The sequence below is a fragment of the Octopus bimaculoides genome, chromosome 2 (genome assembly GCF_046866305.1).
Source record: "Octopus bimaculoides isolate indiv1 chromosome 2, ASM4686630v1, whole genome shotgun sequence".
Classification (NCBI taxonomy): Eukaryota; Metazoa; Mollusca; class Cephalopoda; order Octopoda; family Octopodidae; genus Octopus; species Octopus bimaculoides.
This window is the reverse complement of record NC_142929.1, coordinates 11,373,533-11,400,232: the sequence shown is the minus strand read 5'-3', so window position 1 is coordinate 11,400,232 and position 26,700 is coordinate 11,373,533. Positions and strand designations below refer to the sequence as shown.

The window sequence follows — 26,700 nt, the reverse complement described above, 5'->3', positions numbered from 1 at the left end:
ACAGCGATTAACTTTAGCGTGTAAGATGTTGTTGTTGGTATTATTGTTGGCCCCAGGGCAATCTTGATCGAACAAACTTCTGATCAAAGACATTCTAGCCGTGACTATCTTGTTTATTGGTTAGTAAGGCTGTATAAGCTAGTATATTCTTTCTGTTTTATTTTAAAAGTCAATAGGGTATTATTTGAAGGAGATTTGGCTACCATTTCTAGCAGGCCGTTGTTTTTTGTTGGAATTACGAATATAAAGTGAGGTTTCATTTTGATCTTTATCATAGCGCCTAGACAAAGTCAGAGAGAGAGAGAGAGAGAGAGAGAGAGAGAGAGAGAGAGAGAGAGAGAGAGAGAGAGAGAGAGAGAGAAAGAGAGAGACCTGGGCGATATTGAGAACAAAGTAAATATAAAAGAAAAAAAGAAAATTTATCAAGTGGATAAATTTATTTAACCCAGACGTCCCAATCATGCCCGTCCCATTTACTTCTTGTGTGCAGAGAACCCAGGACCACATCATCCACGTTGCCTAAGAGTTTAGGGTGTGATTTAACTGCTACTTCTAGCAGCCTGCGTGACCAGGCAGAGACTTTGGCTTGTCAAACAATCTAGTTAAAATATCAAGCAGCCGTGATCTTCCGTAATAAATACATCATACGAAATAATTTAATAGGCAACTACAAAGTATATTATTTCTACAGCTGCAGTAGTAGTAGTTATTTGTCTTAATGCTTTTCATGCTATTTGTAGTCATACAACGCATAATTCAATTACGTTTCTGACATTAGCTTTACTTTTTCACAGGAACGTTTATCAGCATTTATAAATTACACACACACACATCGTTCTTAAATTCGAATTCTTTCTGTTTCATTGAAACCTTTGCCTTTTACGAAAAACTATTCTCGATATATTTACGGAATAGTTGTCCCTTTATATTAAAAGTCAGATAAACGTTCGATAAATAAGTTCCAGATCTAGTGTCATTGACCCAGCATGGCTGCAGTCCAATGGAATAAATTAGTAATGGAAAGTGTGGGTATGTGTGTCTACATACACACACAATCCATCTCTCACTCTCTTACACACACACACATTCGCGTGTGTGTGACCAGTTAGAGAACTATAATTGGTAATTTTCTGGCTAGCCATAACCAACGACTACGTAAAATAAATTTGTATCATCATCATCATCATCATCATTTAATATCAGTTTTCATTGCTGGCATGGGTTAGACGGTTTTATTGGAGCTGGCAAGCCGAAGAGCTGCACCTGGCTCCAGTCGTCTGTTTTGGTGTGGTTTCTATGGCTGGATGCCTTTCCTAATGCCAATCATTTTACAGAGTGTACTGGTTACCTTATATGTGCCACCGACACTAGCCACGATTTCATTTAGCTTGGCGTGTCTTCTCATGCACAGCAAATTCACACACACACACACACACAGAGTTGGATAGATAATGTAGTACATACAAGAAGCAAAACAAAAAAAAGGAAATATTTATGAGTAAAGTCTCCTGTTTTGTTATCTATCTATCTATCTATCTGTCTGTCTGTCTGTCTGTCTATCTTTCTATGTCTGTCTATCTATCTTTTTACCTGTCTGTCTGTCTATCTTTTTATCTGTCTGTCTATCTATCTTTTTTATTTCTTTATTGCCTACAAGGGGCTAAACATAGAGGGGACAAACAAGGACAGAAAAAGGGATTAAGTCGATTACATAGACCCCAGTGCGTAACTGGTACTTAATTTATTGACCCTGAAAGGATGAAAGGCAAAGTCAACCTCGGAGGAATTTGAACTCAGAATGTAGTGGCAGACGAAATACCGCTAAGCATTTTGCCCGGTGTGCTAACGTTTCTGCCAGTTCACCACCTATCTATCTATCTGTCTGTCTGTCTGTCTGTCTGTCTGTCTGTCTGTCTGTCTGTCTGTCTGTCTGTCTGTCTGTCTGTCTGTCTATCTATCTATCTATCTATCTATCTATCTATCTATCTATTTTATATATAAAAAAAATACAAAATGGGACAAGAACACAAAACATCCAGACAGTTAGGTGATACAAAAAAGGGACAACAAAACATGCAGATAGACGATACAAAGAAAACAAGGACGGGAAATTTGAAGTTTTCTTTCCTCAGTCGAGTACCAGATTATCTTCGCAATTTTGGCTGATTATACTTGAGATTGCTCCAATCTGGCCAGCCCCAAGGAAAAACTTAGCTAAGAGCATTAGATTCCTTGGAAAAAAGCAGTGAATGTATACGAAAACAAGGACGGGAAAAAAAAAACGGAGAATGTTACACAAATACAAATAACAGGACATAACAACAGGTATCTTTCGACAAAAGACGAATTAAATTAAGCTAGCGTGTGTGGAAGTAAATTCCGCTGAGCATTTCACCCGACGTGCTTACATTTCTGCCAAGATGGTGAGCTGACAGAATCATTCACATGTCGGAAAAAGCTCCTAGTAGCATTTCTTCTGTTGTTTGCCTTCTGCAATCAATTTTGCCTTTTATCTTTTCAGGACTGATAAAATAAAGTACCTATTAAATGCTGATATCAATGATTTGCCCCTCCCTCAAAACTACTGGTCTTGTGCCAAAATTAGAAAGAATTATTATCATATAGGCGCAGGAGTGGCTGTGTGGTAAGTAGCTTGCTTACCAACCACATGGTTCCGGGTTCAGTCCCACTGCGAGGCACCTTGGGCAAGTGTTTTCTACTATAGCCTCGAGCCGACCGAAGCCTTGTGAGTGGATTTGGTAGACGGAAACTGAAAGCAGCCCGTCGTATATATGTATATATATATGTGTGTGTGTATATGTTAGTGTGTCTGTGTTTGTCCCCACCCCCAACATCGCTTGACAACCGATGGTGGTGTGTTTATCTCCCCATAACTTTGTGGTTCGGCAAAAGAAACCGATAGAATAAGTACTAGGTTTCCAAAGAATAAGTCCTGGGGTCGATTTGCTCGATTAAAGGCAGTGCTCCAGCATGGCCGCAGTCAAATGACTGAAACAAGTAAAAGAATAATGAATAGTAGGAATCATAGTAGATGCTTTATAGTATTTCTTTACAAGCCTTTATGTTCTGAGTTCAAATCCCAATGAGATGTGCCTTCCATTTTTTCAAGGATCAACAAAATAAGTACTGGTGAAAGACCCCTATTCCTGGCCCTCTATACATCTAATCTCTCATCAATTGGCATAAAACCACCACCTCCCAGTCAAGGGGGCTTTTTATCTTGCAAGTCACTTGGTGACCCTGTTGGTACTGGTGCCATGTAAGAAGCACTTAGTACACTCTGTAAAGTGATTGGTGTTAGGAATGGCATCCACCTGCAGGAACCATACCAAAACTGATGATTGGAGCCTGGTGCAGCTCTCTTCTTGTCAGCTCCTGTTAAACCATCCAAAACATGCCAACATGGAAAATGGTTAAATAATGATGATGATGATACACAAGACCACAAATTTTGTTGAGAAGGATTAAATCAATTAAATAAATCCCCTGATGATGTTACAGCTCTTTGCTTTCTGAGTTCAAATTCCACCATGACATACATGGAAGGTAGACTTAAAAACTGCTGTCTGGTCAAACACTACAACCTGACATCTTAGCTGACTTTAGCAAAGCTTATTCTGTTGCTAGTATTCAAGCCCACTTTCTGGTTGGCAGATACCTTCGCTCCCCCATTCTCACTAGTCTTGAAAGTCTTGTAACAAAACATGGGCATATTTATATTATTGCAAGGCACTCGCAATCAGAGTGTCTAGCAATCATTAACAAAACAGACTTCAAACAATCACTTATTTTGTTGGGATTTGCAAATGAAAAAAAAAAAAAAAATAGAAAGAAAAAATATCTGAGAAGCTGCCCTAAAAATCACAAAATGACCAATCCAAAATTTGGCATGGAAACTGAATGAAGCATCCCTCTCTTTCTCTCCCAAGGCTGGTTAGTTTCGTTATTTTTTCTTCTTTTTTGCCTATGTGAGTTACAAGTATTTCTATCTGTTGGAGTCATATTGTAGTAGAAGAATTTGTATTTTAACTGCTATTTCTAAATTTCGGTATGCGGTGAAGCAACTTTTGCTGTTCCCTTAATTATGTTTATAATTATTAAAAAAAACTTTTTGTATAAGTTTTTACCGAAAATGGTCTTTTTTCCATACCGAACTACTTGGTAAAAATTATTAATTTATTAATAATCCTTTACCCTTGTTCCATTCTAAACAAAAGCTGTCCAACGAAATGGAACGTGAAACTCTGAGTAACAGTTTTTGTGATATCTTTGCTGCTTTTTTAATAAAGTACACATACACACAAAGAAATAATAAGCTGAAAACAGGTGTGGTTTTCAGTAACCTAAAGAGGAGGAATGAGAATTTTGATAACTCTCTGTGCGACTGTCAAATGTTACTTTGCACTAGGAACTTAAAAAATTTATTGAATTTATAGGAAAGTGGGTTATACATCATTAGATGTACACCTGCTTTCCTATATTAAATTAGGAATATGAACGGAACGCAGAACTCCAAACTATCAACTCAACAATATTTATTCATGGTGGAATATATACAGCTTTACTCTTGGTTGCTGAGACGTCTTCTGTGTGTGAGAACATGGTTGCTGAGACATCGGTATGTTGATGTGAGCTGTCTGGCGTGAGTTCGAAAGATGGAGAGAAGACAGCTAATCACGTCCATGCTCAATCGCCGGCCAGCAAGAAAGAGACAGAATGAAGCGGGAAAGCTTGGATGTTGAATTCCACGCATGCGTGAGACTACGCATGCGCACGGCGTTACTACAAATCCATTTCGCCAGGAAAAGTCACATGAAGAAAAAAGTAAAAGAAAAAAATGTCATCAACATTAAACAATACATGTAATGCCACGATTTTTGAATCAGTACATGTCATGTATTGTCAATAAATGACTGGCTTAATTTTTTTTGTTTCAATGACTTATTTTGCTCAAGAAATTGAATAAAAGGTTGTTTTGTTCTTCACGTATGTGTTACACTATCATATATAATTTGTGAACAAGTCATATACTGTCAGTTAATAACATACATAAAAATTGCGACTTTTTTCTTTTCTTTCAGAAAAATGTTACTGACATGTCTATACCATTGACGATCTGCTTTGAAGATATTTCCTTCAATATTTGTGAAGCTACCTTTCTAAGACGCTTTCCTTGGTGCTGTGTTCCTGCTGGTGAATCTGCACTATTGAGCTTGGAGAGTATTGTGCAGTGAATTGAAGTGTCTTGTTTGGTGCATACATGTATAAAATAGTTGTTTTGACTCAAAATGTAAAAGCTAATTGAAATTTTATCTGAAGATGTTTACGGAACGGTGCTATAAATCTTTAGACAATACCGAAATTGTTAATTACTCTTTTTTTTTTTAATCTGTTTTCATTTAATCTGCTTCTATTTTCACATAATTTCTCATCATTTTCCTCCCAACTTTTTTTTTTATCTTATTAACTTAATAAATAACTCGAGACATTTTATCGTCTGCGTTTAGAACCTGCCAATCTTTCGGCCATTGTTGTTTCTTTTTAATTCTCATTATGCTGTCACACTTCCTTATTTGCCTGTCTTTTTCATTGTCGATGTTAGTTTTCGTTATCACAGTTTTAATCTTGTTTATAAGCAAGTTGTGCTTTACAAAAGATTACAGTTAAAACGATGTCTACACTTCTGAAGTAAAATATAATTATGTAACTGTCTCAAATATTTCGTTCTTACTATTGCCTGCCTGTTAATGGTTATATTAGTGACAGCAGTAATTCATGACATAAATAATATTTCCTTGTTTCAAAGTAGTTTGTGTAAACCAGCGTATTACATTGGCAAATCATATAGCAAATGATCTAATGCGGTTTATAATGTTTGTTATTCGAAAAGCAATTTCCTCTTTTGTCTTTTAGCTACTATCACATTACCATTTGATCAACAAAGTTTAATGTTTTAGTTGAAACATGGGATAAATTTATATTTTAAAACCCTTCCCATATTTCTTCATCTGATTATTTTTTAAAACTCTCTTTCTCTCCCCACACATAGCAACAATCTACGTGGTCACTCGACTTGCTGAAGATAGCAATCAAAGGAAAGAAAATATGATAAATTGGACGAGGCAGACCTGGTTTTACTGTCTGAAACTAGGCAGGATAATCATGGCTGGAACGCCTTTGACTCCCCCCCACTTCCCAACATATCAGACGTTTGTCCTCCACCACAAATAAGATAAAAAAGCATTAGAAATTCATTGTTCGGAATAATCTAACTCTAAAAATTATTATATACACATTAAAGTTCAGATATAATAAAATCTATTATCTAAAGCATAATTTAAAGATTATATCTGAATAATAAATTAAAATATTCTATTTCGTCATATAATAAATTTACAAAGAATTCACTTGTTTTTTTTTTTACCAAAACAAAAATTCTAAAATTTAAATGCTTTAAAAATATATGAACGAAAAATATATAATTTTTATATATAAAGCAAATATGCGCATTGAAATAAGTCGGCAAAGGATTAGAATATTTTTCAAGATTTGTAAAGAAAGCAAGTATAATTGTTAACATTATTCGCTCATCCTTGTGAATTGTCCTGTGGAACTGTGTATTACATAAGCCACCCTCATGTATGTGCGTCCCTTCCTTAGGGAACTTATAATATTTATTCATGATAAAATATTTAAGAAAAATATCCAGTGTATATTCTTTTTAATTGTATATTTTACCAAATGATAAGTTGAGCATAATTACAGATTTGTGCCCCTTCTCGACGTTGTTTCCTAATAACTTTCTAAAAAAAAAAACAAGGTATTTTTAAATGAAATTTTCTACAAATCCGCTTTCAATAGTGTTGTAGCAGGAATGTTCAGTAATTACACAATGTCACGATTCGCTAGAAGAATATTACCCACGTGATCAACAAAATCTGACCAATCACGACTTCGAGTCCAATAGGCGCCAGGGACGATCTCATCTTTTGGTGCATTCCTTCCGAGTCTATCAACCAGTATAAATTCGACACACTGTGGCAATTAGCTAGAGAACTTTGAAGAGTCCCATGAAACAAATATATCCGCAGGTTATTACAGCGAGTGGGTTGTATGTGGGATACGATACCCTGCCAAACGTATTGACGACAGAAGAGTTATTACAACATATAACTATTGGATAATAAAAAGATCATAAACTGTATAAGAGAACAGTTAATTGAAACTGCGGATCTTTTTTAAAACGGGGGCCACATTTTTCATTAACGAAACACTTTGAAACTTGGAACACTGGTAGAATGTGTCATATAAAACATCTTTTTCTCTTAGTCTTCTTTAAAAAAAAGGAAATCCATAAGTTATTCCATGTGAAAGTTGTCGTATTTCTGTAATTTCAAGCAATCACTGACGTCCATTCAGCCGATATACATTAAGTGCCGACTACATAAACAAACGATTCTGAAACAATTAACCCTAACCCTAGGGTTAGGGTTAGGGTTAAAGCAAATAAAACGAAGGTATGGAGATTAAATACGCTTTACATCGCTTAATCAACCAAAGGAGTAAATATAAACAACTGAATACTTGTTAGTGATTGGTTGAAATTATCGAAATAAGACAATTTTTTACATGAAATAAATTCGAATACAAAAATATTTTTCTGTTCTATAACACAAAATAGATAAGTATACGAAGTTTGAAGTCTTTCCGTACCAAAAACACTACGTAAAACAATAATGAAAAATGTGGCCCCCGTTTTAAAATAGATCCGAAACTGCAAGTTTTGGAGGACTCGTAAGCCATTTCATCATTTTATTGTAAGTAATTCATTTCATTCATCATTCGTTCTATGTACCCCACGTTTTGTACTCTATTGTCTGTCCTTGTAATGTCCCCCTCTATGTAGTGGCCTTAGTGCCAAAATAAAGAGAGTAGAGAACTTTGAAGAGTCCCAAACTTTCCCTGTGAGAAAAAATGTTACACTGTACAACGGACAAAATGCAAAACTTTATAAGATAGACTCGTGGGACAGAGCCATAAAAGTGAATATAACATAAGTTAGGGGATTGCCCGAGTACATTCATTGCGCAGTAGCAGACCCAGAGTATCTTTCGAGAGTAAAAGATTATGAGAAGGATTTTGAGTGGTGGGTCAAGAAAATGGACCCCAGCACAATATCAGAACGGATAAGCAAGCTATCTTGAGCTTTTAAAGAAATTTAACATAGACATTCGTCGGAAAGATGAAAGTTAACGGTTACAAATAATGTTTTAAAAAGAAGTTGTATTAATTGGTTCAATGAAATCGCTCCGAGGTGGGGGCCGAACGGCTTCATATCATTTTATCTAATTCATCCTTTTCATCTGTTTTTTTTTTTCTGTCCCCACCATGTGCTGTCCCCTCTCTGTTAGAGCCTGTGTGGCCAATAAAAAGAAGAGAGCTTTGGGAAGCAGCAAAGAGAGCATTGATAGATTCTGTAAGAGTTGGTCATCAGAGACAGCACAAAGGCAATGAATAGTTGGAGGACGAACGACATTAGAAAGCAGGACCCGACAAGCAACTAACCACACTTTATCTGTTGCTACTACTACACCAAGAACAAAATCTCTCTCGGCGTCTTGTCTTTGTAGGAACGACAACATTCGTTTTTGTGTACGAAATGAATAAAATTTTGTTTATCAAAAGTTTCAACAGACTCTAACGTTCTTCATACATTGTATATTATGGTTATATTGAGTTTGGGGAGAAAAAAATCTTCACTCGCGTCGAAAAAATATTTTTGAAAAAAAAAAAAAAAGCTGATATAATCATAATCTACATGATCTAAAATGTATTTGTAGAATATTTGATTAGAAAATATTTTTTTTTTCAGAAAGTTATGAGGGAACAAAGTCGGGAAGGAGACACACATATAGTTTTGCCATTAGTTGATTATTGACTTTAAAAAAGCAAATACGATTCAAAATGTTGAGAAAATTTTCTTTTTATACCCTTGATAGCTGTAATATTGGTGCAATATTATCTTATATATCGCTTTATATATTGAGAATAAATACCATAGATTTAGTAGTTTTGAATAGAAAAACAATTATTATGCTGTAAAATGTTCAAGTTGTGACATAAAATTGTGAATAAAATAAAGTCTGGCTGTCATGATAATGAACTTACGTAAGAGAAAGTCAACTAAAAAAATATATGCTTTCAAACCAAACGTTGTAAACTAGTATTACTTTAACATATTAGAATAATCACACATTTATATAGCAATATCAAAATACATGAGCGAAAAAAAAAAATCAGCATAAAGCAAAAATTTTCAAGTAATATATCACAAAGAATATATATATATGCTATAGGTAATCTTCAAGTTTAGGGGGATAAAAAAATAAATAAAAATATTCAAGGGAAATAACTGAACGACTTACCAGTATTATCCGTTTTCTTCTAGCTGTTTATAAATAAATCACACCCTAACCCCAATCAAATCACGTGTGTGATTTATTTATAAACAGAGATGTACGGAGAATACTGGTAAGACGTTCAGTTACTTCCCTTGAATATTAAAAAAAAATTTTTTTATCCCCCTAAACTTGAAGATTACCTATACTATATATTAGCATTTAAACAGGCCATAGCTGGCCCAGATATTCCTGTTTTATGTTCAAACCAGCCAGTTCCGGCCTCTAACACCTACTCTACACTCTCATCCTAAAAATATATAATCGCATCATTGAAATCTCAATGCGATGAGATAATAACGTATGATTAATTGAAAACAATGTGAATAAATAAGCATTACATTTAATAGAATATTTCTGAATTTTAAAAGGTTAAAATATATAACTTAGAGCTTCAAAAAATTTAGATTAAGTATGGACAACCTTTATCGAGAAACAGGCTGCATGGGACATGGTTCATCATCAACCGGACCGCACTACTAAAAAAGGCTATCTTTCGATTTGATGTGAAGAAACGTCAAGTAAAAGCACATGGGTTTTGTTTAAATCTAATCGGCCTGTTAGGGTTAGCCGATTAGATGTAAACAAAACCCATGTGCTTTTACTTGCCTTTCTTCACATCAAATCGAAAGATAGCCCTAAAAAAACAAAAACAAAATAACTCAAGTTGACTTTCATTAGGTGTACTATTCAAAAAGTTCGACGGGCCGCAGTTTGCCCACAACTGATCTTGTCTAATGTTTTGTGGGTCCTCAAAAGAGCGTTATTCGCAATTTTGTTATACGCATTTTGTCCCTCTTCGTGTTCTGAGTTCCAATTCTCGATAAAATAAGTAACACTTGAACACTGAGGTCGATGTACTCGACTTAACTCCACTCTGGAAATTACTGACCTTAAACCAAAATCTGAAATCAATATAAAAGGTAAGCAACGATTTTTATGTTTCCTAATTTTCAACTTTAAAACATGGTTTCCTTTGTGCTTGTACCAGGACGTCTAAAACATTGAATACTACTTGCTGTGAAATGTCAATAAAGACCCCTACATTTTTATGAACCCGTTGCCTGTGATGTTAATCTTGTGATACATAAGACAACTTCCCTTGTAGTCTATGCATCATTTTTATCACACATTCCCAGTTATTATTTCAACTTATGAACGTCGAGGGTTCCAGTTGATCCGATCAACAGAACAGCCTGCTCGTGAAATTAACGTGCAAGTGGCTGAGCACTCCACGGACACTCAGGGATATTCAGTATGACAAGGCTGACCCTTTGAATTACAGGTACAAGAGAAACAGGAAGAAAGAGTGAGAGAAAGTTGTGGTGAAAGAGTACAGCAGGGTTCGCCACCATCCCCTGCCGGAGCCTCGTGGAGCTTTAGGTGTTTTCACTCAATAAACACTCACAACGCCCGGTCTGGGAATCGAAATCGCGATCCTAACCACTGGGCCATTGCACCTCCACCTCAGATTATATGAAACAATAGCTAATTAAAAGTCGGAAAACAAGCACGGGCGTTTTGGGCAAACTTAGGAAAGTGGTTTGGAGAGGCAAAAAGTTAACTACACATTATCGAAGTTCTGTGAAAAGCGTCTCTCAAGCAGCAAGAAATTGGCCTCAAAAGTTAAATTTTTTATTTCATTTGGTGGGTAATTTACCCTCACTCTTTTTGGTCCCTGACAGGAGGCCCTTTGACTAAACGTACTCCCAGGATTTATATATGAGAATTGAATCTAATGGATAAAAATGAACACATCTGTAAATGCTTATATTTTCAATAACGACGACGTATTGAACAACAGTAGTATTAAGATATTACTAATAGAAATAGTAGTAGATCCATTATTAAGAACTAATAAATACAAAGATAATGAGTAATTAACTACAAAATATTAATTACATTAAATCATCCCTTCCTCAGCCATAATTCAATATAAACAGCAATTTCTACTACGTTCATGTAATTTCTTTCAAGTCTTACGTAAAAAGTAAATATAATTTATGCGGAAGTGGTTTTTTGGTTTTGTAATGGAAATTTATATAATTACGTTCTCACTAATCGCGACTGTGACGAAATGGAACTTCAAATTATATCATACGTGTTGATTGATTAAGGAAACTCTCATTATCCCTCAAGACTTTTTTTTTACGTCATTAACCTGTCAAATAATTCGATAACTTATACGAGGTGGATTTTGAAAAACGAAGTCGGCATATCATTTAACGGTTATATCTAACGGAAATATAGTTCTATTTAGCAGAGTTTTGAATTTATGTCTGGAGGAAACAGTTATATGATATTTATATATAAACGATACTAAATGTCGATATTCTTCCTATAATTGCCGTAGTTTAGCTTCGTGTTGCACTAAACCTCCTCTTACATATTCTTCAGATTAAAAGAAAAATTGTAAAACAAAAATATTCTCGTTTGTTTGAAAAATTGCTTTTAAAAATCTGACTTAAATAGTGAGAACTGTATTTATAGTATAGATATTTAAATTAGATAGCTCGATCCAACATAATGCATAACTTTGACGATATGCTGTAGCCATTTATATAAATACAGAAATTGCTTTATAAATAAAATATTAAAACTAATCTCTTCAAATCAGGTGCGAGTGTTCTTTCCACATTTACTCTTTCTTTTCTTTTATTTTTCAATGGTTTACGGCTTAATATTACTTGGCATATCTGTAATAGATTTTTCCACTGCAAAGATGTAGCAGTAGATAATAGATAACTAGCGAAATAGCATGAATTTATCTTTGAGATGGATGTAATATGATGATATGATACGATACGATATAATTATATATATATATATATATATATATATATATGTATATCTCGAAGAATAAAATATATCTATTTCTGGACGCATCTCGCTATTCGACTGTAATAATTTTCAGGTAATGATACACTGGAATTGTTTCTAGTAACTGCTTAGGAGGACATTAAGCCTAAGATTTTCAGAAGTAAATAGTTATGACTGCTACAGCTGATAATCGAAAGCAGGTCACGGACGGACTCAACTGGCTGAAGTTATTCAACTGTACTATACCCACTGAAACGTAATATCTGAATGAGTCTCTTGGGACGCTATTCATAATTATATCCTAGACAAATTAACTTAGAGGGGATCCTCTCTTCCAAAGATATATCCAAGACTGGATTTCTTTGACGACTGGATTGTTCTGGAAGAAAAAAAGACAGCCCTGCTCCTTTGAAACCGATATGGCCGACGGTAGTTAACGCTTTTGATCAGTTGCAAATCAACGGTTGTGTGGGGGGAAAATGTGAAAGGTGTAGCGCTTGGTTAACCATTAAGTAAAATAAGAAAAGGAGAGGCACCACAGAAATGGTAAATGGTTTACGGCACAAAGATCCCTTTAAACGTGCTAAAATAATATTCGGGATGCCTTTTCTCTACTAAGTATAGAAGCAGATGTGTGACGTAAGATTAATTTTTGAGGATCTGATCAAAGACTTTGCAATTAAAAAAGTAGAAAACTTTTTAAATATAAAAAAAGTAGAGATATACAAAAATAAACAGTATTTCCTATCTTACAGTTACTTTTGTTTCATTTTGAAAAATAAATATTCATTTTATGGTTTATTGTTGTTTATACTTTGAATTACATATATGTGGGAGCGGGGACACACTAAAATCCTTTAAGTGCTTAAGACCTCGAAAGGTTTTAATCCGGCTCTGGAAAGGAGGAAATTCCAGGGGTTTGGTAGTGTGAGACTTGGGGACGGATGCCATATGGCTGGCGATAGGAACAGTGACGAATGAGTCGAGTGCTAAAGTGGAGGCAATGCCGTCTTAGCGGCATTATAACCCGCTCCTCAAACAAATAAATGCACTGGGTCTTTTTTTCCTTCACGAGCCATGTCAGGCTCATGAGGGCCGGTTTCCCGGTTTCAATGGCGTATATATTTCCCACCTGAACGGGACGCCGGTCCGTCTCAGACTGGGCCCTAAAGTATTTATTTATTGACAGCAAGCCATAGCGTACATAGATTAGAATTGGGTCTCCAAAGCTCGCGGGGATCCTTGGGCAACTGCTCAGTGTGCCTATGCTTGAAGACGGCCCTAAGTAGAAGAGATCCGAAACCAGCCAGCTCAGAATCCGAGTTTACTTGACAGGTTGGAAAAATGTTTAACATAAAAGCGCAGGCATGGCTGTGTGGTAAGACATGGTTCCGGGTTCAGCCCCACTGCGTGGCACCTTGGGCAAATATCTTCTACTCTAGCCTCGGGCCGACCAAAGACTTATGAGTGGATTTGGGAGACAGATACTGCAAGAAACCCGTCGTAAATCTGTGAGCCAAAATGAACAGATCCAAATTTTGTTTTGAAGCTTAAACTCTGGGATATCCTTAATTTGCTGATGAGATCTAAGATCAAAACATGTTCGTAGTTGTCTCCCTTGCCTGCTCACAAAAACTACATTTTTTCCTACGTAAATTAATTTTGTTAATTCAATTTCTTGCTGCTGAGAAACATACCATTGTTCTAGTCTTCATGGTTTATTTCTTAAAAACAAAAAACATAAATATTTCGCAAAATTTTCCAAATTTCTTTCGAAATGTTAACGGTATCTTTATTTTCTCTTTCTCTCGCTGAAAGAAATCTTAAACTACAGTATTTATTTCATTGTGTTACCAAACAAACTTGGTTAAAACTTTATCTAATTCCATGAATAAAAGTAGTTCTTTAGTCTTCAGTTAGTGTCAGGAAATTAAATTAAGATAAAAGTATATCCTGCCTTTTTTTAACGTCCCTAAAAATTACCGATTGTTTTTTGTCCATCATAGAGAGAGATTTCGACGTTACCACTTCATTCATTTATCTTCTCTGTAGCAATGATGCAGTAATGAGATACTTGTCCCAGAATGTTACCTAGTGTTCACCTAAAGCTGTGCACAATTTTAAAGTAGAGGCTATTAGTTTTTGCATGGAAGGTGACATGTTATATAGAATAATGGTGAAGGACTATTTTGCTTAATTTTGCAGGAGTTTAAAACTTTGAAACAAAATTTTCAAAATGGAAAGTAAGTTGGTTGATTTCTTGTGGTCATGTAAAAGTATCAATTTAAAAAAAAATTATGATGAAATAAAATTCCGAAGATTATGATTAGGGTTAAAGTTTACAGTTAGTTACGATGTTGATAACATTTAATATATCTTCTTTTAAATTACTTTTTTAAAAAAATTTACAGTATCAAGCGGAGATTTAATTGTTATTTTCTTGTTTTCTTTCATTTTCTTGTTCCTTTTCATCCATTTTTAATTTTAAATATTGGGTTTAAGAGATATACGCACAAATAAATTCTAAAAGAAAGAAATGAGATAAAAAAAAAATAACGCAGAATATTTTTGAAACATCGAAAGATATGTTTTTGTAAATGCTTGTCTAAAAAGCAATCCGACCGTAACCATCATGCCTTTTTTGTTATAATTACAGCTTAATGTTTTTCCCCACTCTGGGACATTGTGTCCTATTATCAAGAAGTGATTGGAAGAAACCAGATGGTTTTATCCTTTGTCCCTGGGTAAGAGGTAAGTGCCTCATCTGGGACGTCACAGTCTGTGGATTGCGGTAAATGAGAGGGTCACCGCTTCCGTAGCCGAACGGGAACAAAATCCTTTTGTATCGGTACCTGTCGGTAAACCACTTCTTCCTACCTGTGACATCTGAGACATTTGGAGGGGCTGTGCCTCTAATGGCGAAGTTCTTGTCATCATTGGCGGCTCGCTTTGCTCTGGTGTCAGGTGATGCCCGTGTGTGTGTTTGGCTGTTCCAACGCCTTAGCCTCGCCATCACCTGCGCTAAAACCGCAAGCGTGTCGGCTACCTTCAGTAAGTTCCGTTGAATCTTACGGTGTGCAATCAACCGAGGCACTTGGTGTTAAATTACTGTTTTTTTCTTCTTGGCTCATGTTTGTGTTTTCTTCGGTTTGGGATTTGTATTTTAATGTTCTTGCGGGTTATGTATTATATCCATACGTGTTACATAATTATATATGTAACAAAATTGACGTGCAAAAATGAAAAAAAAAGCTAATTCTAATTAAGTGCGAGTCAACTTTTTTTAAAAAAATGCTTATATTAACACAAGTAATATAAACTTATATTCGACGTTGAAAAATTTGCTTCAGAGCTCAAACTCCGGAATAAACTTAATTTTTGTACACATGAGATCTGATCACGTTTAATAATGAATTAAAAGTAACATGCCACAAAATAAGACTACCTTTTCCCTCTGGGAGGCATAATAAATTTTCTAGGTGCATTAAAAAAAAAAAAATATATATCCAGAGATTTTTTCTTAATAAAATGAAAGAAACAATTTAGTAATCTTAAAAGAATGCTTTTAATTTTATAATAACTCAACAAAATCTATTACTAAATTATTTAATCTGATGTGTTTTTTTTTTCTTTTTAGTTTTCTTAAATTACTTCACTGGCAGTCATAGTTTTATATATCAAACACCCTGTTTTTTAAATATATATTTCAGCTTTAAGCTGTCAACGGCTGTTAATCTCTCTACAACACAATACCACTCCTTTTATACTCTATAATTACTGTAAGGTCTGCTGCAACTAACCAACTTAAAAATATTTTCTTAAGTCTGAATATTTTCCTTGCTCTAGATATTGAAGCTTTACCAACTTGAATTATGTCGGCAATTCTTTGAGCCAACTGTAATGATATTGAGACGATAAAGCTATTTAAAGACTTGTCCTTAGCTTATACAAACAAGGCATTTAATTACTCTTCTTCCTTTAACATCAGAAAACGATACTACAATCTAACAACGTTAGATAAATAATTTTCTTATTTCCTCTGTCTCCCCCCCCCACCTTTTTATAATCCTACTTCACCAAGAGGCCATTGTTTCATTGTATGTTCCTTAGAAGCAACAAACGAAGTATAAATATTTCGCAAAACTTTCAAAACAACTTCTTTAGAAATGTTAATGCTAACAACATATCTTTTTTTTTCTTTTTCTTTTCTCGTTGGGGAGTGGTGGAAGAAATCTCAAAATATAGAGTATTTATTCCTTTGTGTTACCAAGCAACATGTTGGTTAAAATTTTATCCTGTTCCAAGAAAGTTGTTCAAAGTTTTCTGTTAGTGTCAGGATGTCTGTAGATGATTATTTCATCTTTTCAAAAGACAAGATTATTATACTCGTCATACCACCCACACACACACACACACACACACACATATCACCCATGTATCTAAGGACAGACTTTGATTTCGGATTACCTGAAGTACAATACCGACCACAGGAACATTTTTTGTTAGTTTGGAGTGTATATTATATATATATATAAAGTTAGAGGTGTTTAAAACCTCTATGGGATAGTTAAATCCAAAGGCGCTACTGGAGATTAGCTGCGTAGGTACGGTCCTTGGTAAAAGGTATATGGTAGCAGGTTATTCAACAGGTAAACCGTAGTTTAAATTATGTGCAAGGAGGAAAAATAACAGGAAGAAGTTGGTCGTTTGCGCTAGTAAGCCATTAATTTAATTACTTAATAAAGAAAAGTGGTAGTAATAGTACATTTACGATCGTTTAGGTGAAAGACATAGGGATACATTGGTAACAAGAATAAGGACAAAGAATGGTGCGTTTTACATTATAGTAGATTTCTTGATAATTCTGCTGCGAAGAAGATGGAGGTTATTTTGATCTGTAGTCTCAAGTTTAAGTAAGCGCATATTTTCCACGTGTTTATTCTGGCTAGACTTTTCAACACAATATATATTTATATATATATATATTCCAATATGGGGCCGTGTGTGCATCGTTGGCGATTTTCTTTCTCTGTCTTCCCTTCTTTGGACTTTTTCTATATTTCTGACGAAGAGCTCCACTCGAAACGTTAAATCCCCTTTCTTTTCTTTCCTTTCTTGACCGTCCAATAACACTGTACTTATTCTACGTCCTCGCGTTGTTGTTTTTTCGTGTTTTTTCTTGCTTGTTCATGTTAGAATCGTATATATATATATATATATATATATATATATATATATTGGACATTGCTATACAATTTTTGCCCTACGCCATTTATTTGAAGTTAAAATTTCTAATCTCCTTACTCATAGAGGGAACGTCTCTGAAACCGCTTTAACTTATATTTTAAATAACCGTTATCGCCTTTAGTTATAGTTAATATCTAACTGGATTCACATCTCTTTCTCATAAGGATAAAAGTATGAATCTCCTACATTCTATTTTTCTGCTATTTCCTTTCTCAAGTTTATTGTAAAAAATTTGTTTCTACTTCCTGCACTGAAGAGTACGTTGATATATAATTAATTGATTTAATTTAATTCAATTCAATTATGAATTTGCATTATTTTTATATTTCTGTATGAAACGATCGTCTGCATGAATTAAAATTCCTGCAGGCGCAGGAAGTTAGCCATGGATCAGAACAAGTAATTATCTAAGGGAGCTAGGTCTGGATTATATGCTGGGGGTGACATCAGTTTGATTTTTTCAAGTTCCTGGAGTTTATTCCAGGCTGTTCAAGCAGTATGAGGGGTCTTGATGCTGAAGAACTTGCTTTCTGTTAACCAGTACCAGGTACTTTTGCCACACAATGGCATACTTTTGCTCCAGCTGTTCAGATTACAGGTTGTCATCAATGATTTGACTGTCTGGAATGAATTTGTTGTGAATTGCCCCCTCACAATTCCACCAGATGCAGAACATCACCTTGTGTTTGAAATGCCCATATTTGGTGAGAGGTCCCAGAAGCTGATCCTTGCTTAACCCCTGCTTATGCATGTTCGGACTGCAAAGAAAACCTCCCTTGGATTTTTACTTGTTCTGCTCCATAGCTCACTTCATACTCTTGTGATCCCGCATCAACCAAGAAGAGGTGAAGGCCTCAGTGAAGGAGTTCTTTGTCTCAAAGGACAAGAACTGGTATCAGTGATGGATCAAAGAACGGACAGAAATGTGGCTTCAGACTGTGCAGCACGATGGCCTCTACTTTGGTTGCTAGGCTGCTTTTGTTATAACTTGATGAATAAACCAAATAAGCTACCAAAATATTGCAAAACTTTTGACTCAACACAATATTAGCAAATCCATCATCTTTAAATAATTTTAATAATTTACAGTTGAGAAGTACAAGACTGCCTTAAAGCAGTTTTAGCTCTATTGATTGGATACACTATACTGATGATGAATGCTTCCATCTTCTCTAGTATAAGGAGAATAACAACCAAATCTCTCCAGATTAATTCTCACACAAACCATTTACCTATTTTTTGACTTGCCTTTCTAGGTTCTCTTCTCTCTCAATTTCTATTATTACATATATTCTTTCCTTCTTTATCTCCCCATCTTTCTCCGCCTCCTTTCTATTAATCACCCCCCCTCTCTCTCTTCCTCTTGTTCTCACTCTTTCTCTAATCCTGTTGTCTTCTGAGGTTATTAAACCTACATTGTAATCATGGCTGTTATTGTTATTATCTAGTCAACTGTGACTAAACAATTATCTCTTATCATCTTGCAGTAAATTCTCTCTTTTCCACCCAACTATATTAATATCATGCAGCTCTTATTCAGTAAAATGTTTATATCAAACTTCCCTGCCACATATTGCAGAAGAACATAAATATGCATGCTTCTGTAAGTGTGTGTGTGTAAGAAGGGAACTAGCAGAGAGAGAGAGAGAGAGAGAGAGAGAGAAAGAGAGATGGGAGATTTGATAAAGCGAACAAGTAGTCTATTTGCTGTGCCATTCATGATTTATTCTTCTTTCATTGTCTATTACAAATGGACAGGTTTTAAATTTGCAAGTAAGCCAGGCAAATTCAGTTTATATACAAAAATATCTATATATATTTCTTACTTCTTATATATATAGATATATATATATATATGGTAGGTTAGTCAATCCATCTATCTGCAAAATGTTCATTGCTATATACAAATCGAAAATAGGTTATTTCTATTACACTGCTGTAAGGTAATATTAAGCTAGTAACAATCATTATGTATGTTCCCGAAAGAAATGTCACAGTAAATGATATTCTTCTCAGCAAGATAGCCTTGTAGTCCTATCAATCAAAATAACTCACACCGGCTATTTATCACCAGCTGTGCCTTTTACTTGTTCTAGTATTACAGGCGGAAAGTCATAAGGTCTTCTACTCCCCCCCCCCCCCCCCCACCACAGACAATTAGTTGGAGAAACATTCTGAAAGAGAGATATTTTCCTAGAAATAGAATGGTAATAAAACAGAGAAAATTCATTGAGACAATGTAATTTGCGACAGTGCACACCTCTCACTTGCAGGTTGTTTTTCTTCTTCAATGAAAATAAAACATTATTATGTCCATACTTCTGTGACAGAATATGAAGCCAGTTGGACAAAATTCCTCACAGAATTTAGCAATGTCTTTTTATGTTCTGAGTTCAGAATTCTTCTAGGGGTCAATTTTCCCTTCATTCTCCATGTATCAACAAAATTGGTGCCACTTTTGACCTTCCACTTGTTTCAGTCCTTAGACTGTGGCCATGCTGGGGCACTGGTTTGGAAAACCTTTTTGTTAGTTGGAACAAATTGACCTCAGTACTCATTTCTTAGAGCCTGATGCTTTTTTTCTATCAGTCTCTTTTGCCGATCTGCTAAGTTACAAAGACATAAACACACCAACACTGGTTGTCAAGTGGTGGTGGTGGGGGACAAACGCAGACCAAAGACACACACACACACACACATGATGGGCTTCTTTCATTTTCCATCTACCAAATTTACTTACAAGGCTTTGGTTGGCCCAAGGCTATCGCTGAATACACTTGTTAAAGGGGCCATGCAGTAGAACTGAACCCTGAACCATGTGGCTGGGAAGCAAACTTCTTACCACACAGCCACAGCTGTGTTTATTCAATATACTCTACTATGTCTTCCCAAAGAAATGTGTAGCTTTGGACCATCTTAGAAATTACTATTATTCCAATGTAACATGCAAGTTTAGCAGTCCCCTTAGTTAACTCAACATTACAAATGATTAGTCAGGTTTTAAAGAGAATTATTTATTTATTTATGTGCCCTTTTAAAGCCTAGCCAGGCTCATGGGCCCGGTTTCCCAGTTTCTATGGCATATGTGTTCCCTCCCAGCTGGACGGGACGCCAGTCCATTGCAGCATTACTCAAGAAACAGGAAGAAAGAGTGAGAGAAAGTTGGGGCGAAAAAGTACAACAGGGGTCGCCACCACTCCCTGCTGGAGCCTCATGGAGCTTTAGGTGTTTTCGCTCAATAAACATACACAACGCCCGGTCTGGGAATTGAAACCGCAATCCTCCGACCGCAAGTCCACTGCTCTAACCACTGGCCATTGCGCCTCCTTTAAAGAGAATATAGATGACTAAACTGACCCAAGTGTCCAACTAGTGCAGTGTTTCGCAATTAGTTTTTACCTGTGGACCCCTTCAGTTTCTATTTTACTCAAGTGGATCCTCATAGCCATTTTGGTGTTTAAACAATCCCATTATATTTTTATAATCAAATATTATTAGCAATCGTTAAGGCGGTGAGCTGGCAGAATCATTAGCACGTCGAGTAAAATGCTTAGCGGTATTTCCTCAGCCGCTACATTCTGAGTTCAAATTCCGCTGAGATCGATTTTGTCTTTGACTCTTTCGGGGTCGATTAAATAAGTGCCAGTTATGCACTGGGATCGATGTAATTGACTTAATACCTTCCCCCAAGCTGCCCTTGTGGCAAAAGTTTGAAATCATTATTAGGAATTGTTTGCCAGTACCGTGTGACTGGCCCTTGTGCTGGTGGCACGTAAAAACACCCACTACACTCTCGGAGTGGTTGGCATTAGGAAGGGCATCCAGCTGTAGAAACTCTGCCAGATCAGATTGGAGCCTGGTGCAGTCATCTGGCTCCCCAGTCCCCAGTCAAATCGTCCAACCCATGCTAGCATGGAAAGCGGACGTTAAACGATGATGATGATTGCAGAAGTATAACCAATCTATTATACATAAATTTTAACAATAACATTTTATTGCCCTACCAAGGCTCATATGAACCCTGGAAGAGAACCTCTGAATTAGTGGCATTGTGGTAGTAAAGGTGTAGTGTACTGGTATGTGAATGTGGGTGTGTAGTAACAGGTAGATAGAGTGGGAGAGAGAAAGGCTAGGTTGCAAATTCTCAGTTGCAATTTTTTTTTCCATGTACATTTTTTTCCTGAGTTACTTTTTATTGACAACATGAACTTTTCCCAACCAGAGTCAGCTAAAAGGAAACTTATTGCTCAACTATTAAGAATTATTGAAATACTTTTCAGCATGAAAATCACATTTACACAATTATTCCATTATGATTTCTGAATATCATAACGTTTTAATGTTTTGTATGTGATGTTTTTAATGCATGGTTGAAAAATATATGAAAGGTCAACATGTGTATTATATATACATTAGTAACACTACCTATTGACATCTTAGTGTGAATTTGATAATTTATAACATTGTTTCGAGTTCATAGTATTATTATTATTATTATTATTATTATTATTATTATTATTATTATTATTAATCTTGAGAGAAAAGCTGAACATTAGAAGCATCAGTTGTGGCGTGCAAGAGAGACGATTGCGCTGGTATGGACATGTGGTGAGAATGGAGGAGGATAGCTGCGTGAAAAAGTGCCACACCCTAACAGTTGAGGGAACCCGTGGAAGAGGTAGGCCCAGGAAGACCTGGGCTGAGGTGGTGAGGCAAGACCTTCGTACATTGGGCCTCACCGAGGCGATGACTACTGACCGAGACCTTTGGAAATGTGCTGTGCGTGAGAAGACCCGGCAAGCCAAGTAAGATCGTTGCCAGTGCCTCTGGACTGGTTCTTGTGCGGGTGGCACATGAGATGCACCATTTTGAGCGTGGCCGTTGCCAGTACCGCCTGACTGACTCCTGTAGGATTTTCGAGCGAGATCGTTGCCAGTGCCCCTGGACTGGCTTGTGCGGGTGGCACATAAAAGACACCATTTCGAGCGTGGCCGTTTTCGTGCGGGTGACACGTAAAAGCACCCACTACACTCTCTGAGTGGTTGGCGTTGGGAAGGGCATCCAGCTGTAGAAACTCTGCCAAATCAGACTGGAGCCTGGTGTTGCCATCCGGTTTCACCAGTCCTCAGTCAAATCGTCCAACCCATGCTAGCATGGAAAGCGGACGTTAAACGATGATGATGATGATGATGATGAAGGTGGTGAGCTGGCAGAATTGTTAGCACAACAGGCAAAAGGCTTAGCAGTATCTTGTTTGTCTTCATGTTCTAAGTTCAAATTCTGCTGAGGTGAGCTTTGCCTTTCATCCCTTCAGGGCTCGAAAAAATAAGTACCGGTTGAGTAATCAACTCTACAGCTCCTGCCAAAATTTCAGGCCTTGTGCCTATAGTATAAAGGATTGTTATTATTATTAAGGTGGTGAGCTGGCAGAATCGTTAGCACACTGGGCGAAATGCTTAGTGACATTTCTTCTGTCTTTACGTTCTGAGTTCAAATTCCACTGAGGTCGACTTTGTCTTTCATCCTTTCGAGGTCGATGTAATAAGTACCAGTTATACACTGGGGTTGATGTAATTGACTTTCCCCCTTCACTCAAAATTTCAAGCCTTGTGCCTATAGTAGAAAGGATTAATATTGCTTAGCAATATTTCTCCTGTCACTGCGTTCTGAGTTCAAATTCCACTGAAGTCGACTTTGCCTTTCCTCCTTTTGGGGTCGATAAATTAAGTACCAGAGAAACACTGGGGTCGATAAATTAAGTACCAGAGAAACACAGGGGTCGATGTAATCAACTACTCCCCTCCTGCAAAATTTCAGGCCTTGTGGCTTTAGTAGAAAGGATTATTATTATTATTATTATTGGTGTTGTTGTTGTTGTTATCAAGGCTGTGAGCTGGCTGAACCGTTTGACTGCTAGACAAAATGCTTGTCTGTTTTTATATTCTGAGTTCAAACCATACCAGGCTTTGCTTTATTACTCCTTCTGAGGTGAATATTGATAAAATAACTATCAGTCAAGTGCTAGAAAAGCAGTTTAATCAGATACATTTCTCACTTATAATTTCAAGCTTTCTGCAAAGTTTGAAACCATGGTTATGATTTATAAAGCAGTAGAGTAGCTGTGCTTAATTTTCTCCCTCTTTATTCTGAGTTCAAATCCCATTGTGTGTGATCTAATCTTAAAACTCCAATCAATGAAGCACTGAACTGGGCCATATAGCTTTAGATCATCCAAAATAATAACTGACAGTAAATAATAGGTTACCTGTTAGAGGTTTGTTTGTGTATAGGACAGAGTGATCATATATGATCAACGGATCAATATCCAGAAGAAGACATAAAAACAGAACAATAACAACAACAACAACAACAACCTTTCATCTATGCCAGGCTTTGATCTTCACAAAATTCTTTATCCTTGTATATGGTTATATTACAGATAAGTACAAAATATTATTGTGTTTTGTGTTGATATTTTTTTTTTCAAAATCAATAACAAACTTGAGCATTGGTGAGAGAAAAAAAAAATGTTTACCATAGTCATATTTCTCAGTTCTCAAATGTTTAAAGTATAAATTACAGACTAAACAATAGACATACATCTTCTGTTCTTTTGTTATTTTTTTGGTTTCAGTCATTTGATTGCGACCATGCTGGGACGCCAGTGCATCATTGATTACTTTTTTTTTATGAGCTTAGTAAGAAGAAAGGCAAAGTTGAGGGGAGTAGGATTTCAGTTCAGAATGTAAAAGAATACAACCAAATACTACCGGATATTTAGTCCTGTATTCTACAAAGTCTGTCATTCTTTATTCATACATATCTATATATATATATATATATATATATATATATATATATATATATATATATATATATATATATATGTATATATAATAATCTACTTGTTCATTTGCTGGTAATACTTTAGTTAGTTAGAGAGGTGGAGTGAGTGAGAGGCAGAGTAAAAGTGAGAAAGAGGTAGAGGAATGTGAGTAGAGAAGGAAGAAGAGAGGAATATAATAATAGACTAAGGCAAAAAGTGAGAGAAAATGATGGTGAGAGAAAAGACAGAGAGAGAAAAGTGTTAACGACTTGTGGTAGGGTGGGGATGGAAAGGTAAAGGGAAAGAGATATGTTTAGGATACAATATTTAGCAGAGGGTGATGTTCTGGTGGTAAGGTTAAAGAAGGGTAGATAGAGAGATGGATGGCGGAGGCGATTACATTGAAAGAGAGAGAGAGGCAGATAGCGTTTGTATTGTGAGAGTAGAGATACAGCAACAACAAGAAAAAGTAGATATAAACAAACAGCTGAACTAACTGAAATGAAATGAGCTTTGATACTGAAAACTATTGTGACGATGGTGGTGGGGTGGTGATAGTGTATTGATAGTGAAAAGTCTTTTTTTTATTGAACTAAATCTTTAATATCATTTTTCTACCTGTTTGTTCCGATTTTACACTTTAGTTTGTTAGACAGGAGGAGGAGGTGGATCAAGAAAGAGGAAGAGGGAATGTGAGAGTGAGTGAGTGATAGATCAGATAACCAGCTGATGCATTATGCTGTCATTCATATGATTAGTGGAAGTGAAAAGAAAGAGAGAAATGTTAAAGACATGAAGTGGGGAATTACATAGTTAAAAAGATTGTTGAAGAGATAGAGAGAAAGAGAGAAATACAAAGTGATTAGCAGAGGGAAATTTCAAAATTGTATAATATATTATTGTGTCTGGTAGTAAAATAACTGAGCAAAATAAAAATGAAAATGAAAATTGTTACTCTTTTACTTGTTTCAGTCATTTGACTGTGGCCATGCTGGAGCACTGCCTTTATAGTCGACCAAATCGACCCCAGAGCTTATTCTTTGTAAGCCTAGTACTTATTCTATCTGTCTCTTTTGCTGAACTGCTAAGTTACGGGGACGCAAACACACCAGCATAGGTTGTCAAGCGATGCTGGGGGGACAAACAGACACTGTTGTTTACACCACCTGTCCTCGTCTGTTGTTGTTTTTTTTCGTACATTCTCCCCTATATATATATATATATATATACATATACGACAGGCTTCTTCCAGTTTCTGTCTACCAAATCCACTCACAAAGCTTTGGTCGGCCTGAGGCTATAGTAGAAGACACATGCCCAAGGTGCCACGCAGTGGGACTGAACCCGGGACCATATGGTTGGTAAGCAAGCTACTTACTACACAGCCACTCCTGCGCCTTTCTTTCTTAGATAGTTTCTCTTAATATTTTTTGTTCTGTGGAATTTCCATGGGTCCCACTAGTATATTCTTTTACTTGTTTCAGTCATTTGAGTGTGGCCGTGCTGGAGCACCACCTTTAGTCACACAAATTTACCTCAGGACTTATTATTTGTAAGACTAGTACTTATCCTATCGGTCTCTTTTTGTTGAACCGCTAAGTGACGGGGACGTAAATACATCAACATCGGTTGTCAATCAACGGTGTGGGGTACTTTTACACAACGTGTATCTAGGACTTCATTATCTAATGTGTGTGTGTGTGTATTTATATGTAGGCAAAGACATATATATATATATATATATATATAAATTGTAAATCCATACAATTTATTCTTTCACCTCAACCACGAGCTGGCATACACAGGTGCTTACAATTGTCAAGTATTACCTCTAAATTTTACTTTACCTATATATATATATATATATATAGGCGCAGGAGTGGCTGTGTGGTAAGAAGCTTGCTTCTTAACCACATGGTTCCAGGTTCAGTCCCAAGCACGGCTATAAACAAGAGAAATGAGTTAGAGAGTTGAAGGTCAATGTTGCCAAGTGGCTCCTCTCTACTTTATCTAGCTTTGTTATCACAGTGAAAGTCCTTATACCGTTTGATCAGATCTTGTATACGCACGCACACATACACACATGTCGGTGTGTGTGTGTGTGTGTGATACACAATTCGTATTTCTGTGATACATGATCCCCGTCGATCGTTTTTTTCTTTTATGATCCCTTTTGATTGAAAATCTACTCCCCCCTGTTTTTTCTTCCTTCTCCTCCCCAAAAAGAAAAGCTCTACTTTGTAACTTGTCCCCTCTGTGTTCAGCCCTGTGTGGCTAATAAACATATCTATCTATCTATCTATCTAATTACCTACCTCCCTACCAACC

General features: G+C 36.1%; 1 protein-coding gene across 1 annotated transcript in view; it reads right to left on the bottom strand.

Annotated features, from left to right (window-relative positions):
• LOC106871993 (phosphatidylethanolamine-binding protein homolog F40A3.3) overlaps nucleotides 1-9,525 on the bottom strand; it is a 33,807-nt gene extending 24,282 nt beyond the window's left edge. The window contains exon 1 of the mRNA XM_089339495.1: nucleotides 9,447-9,525. The gene's annotated coding sequence lies outside the window, so the exon portion shown is untranslated. The remainder of the gene's footprint in view (nucleotides 1-9,446) is intronic.
• Between the last annotated feature and the right edge of the window lie 17,175 nt (nucleotides 9,526-26,700).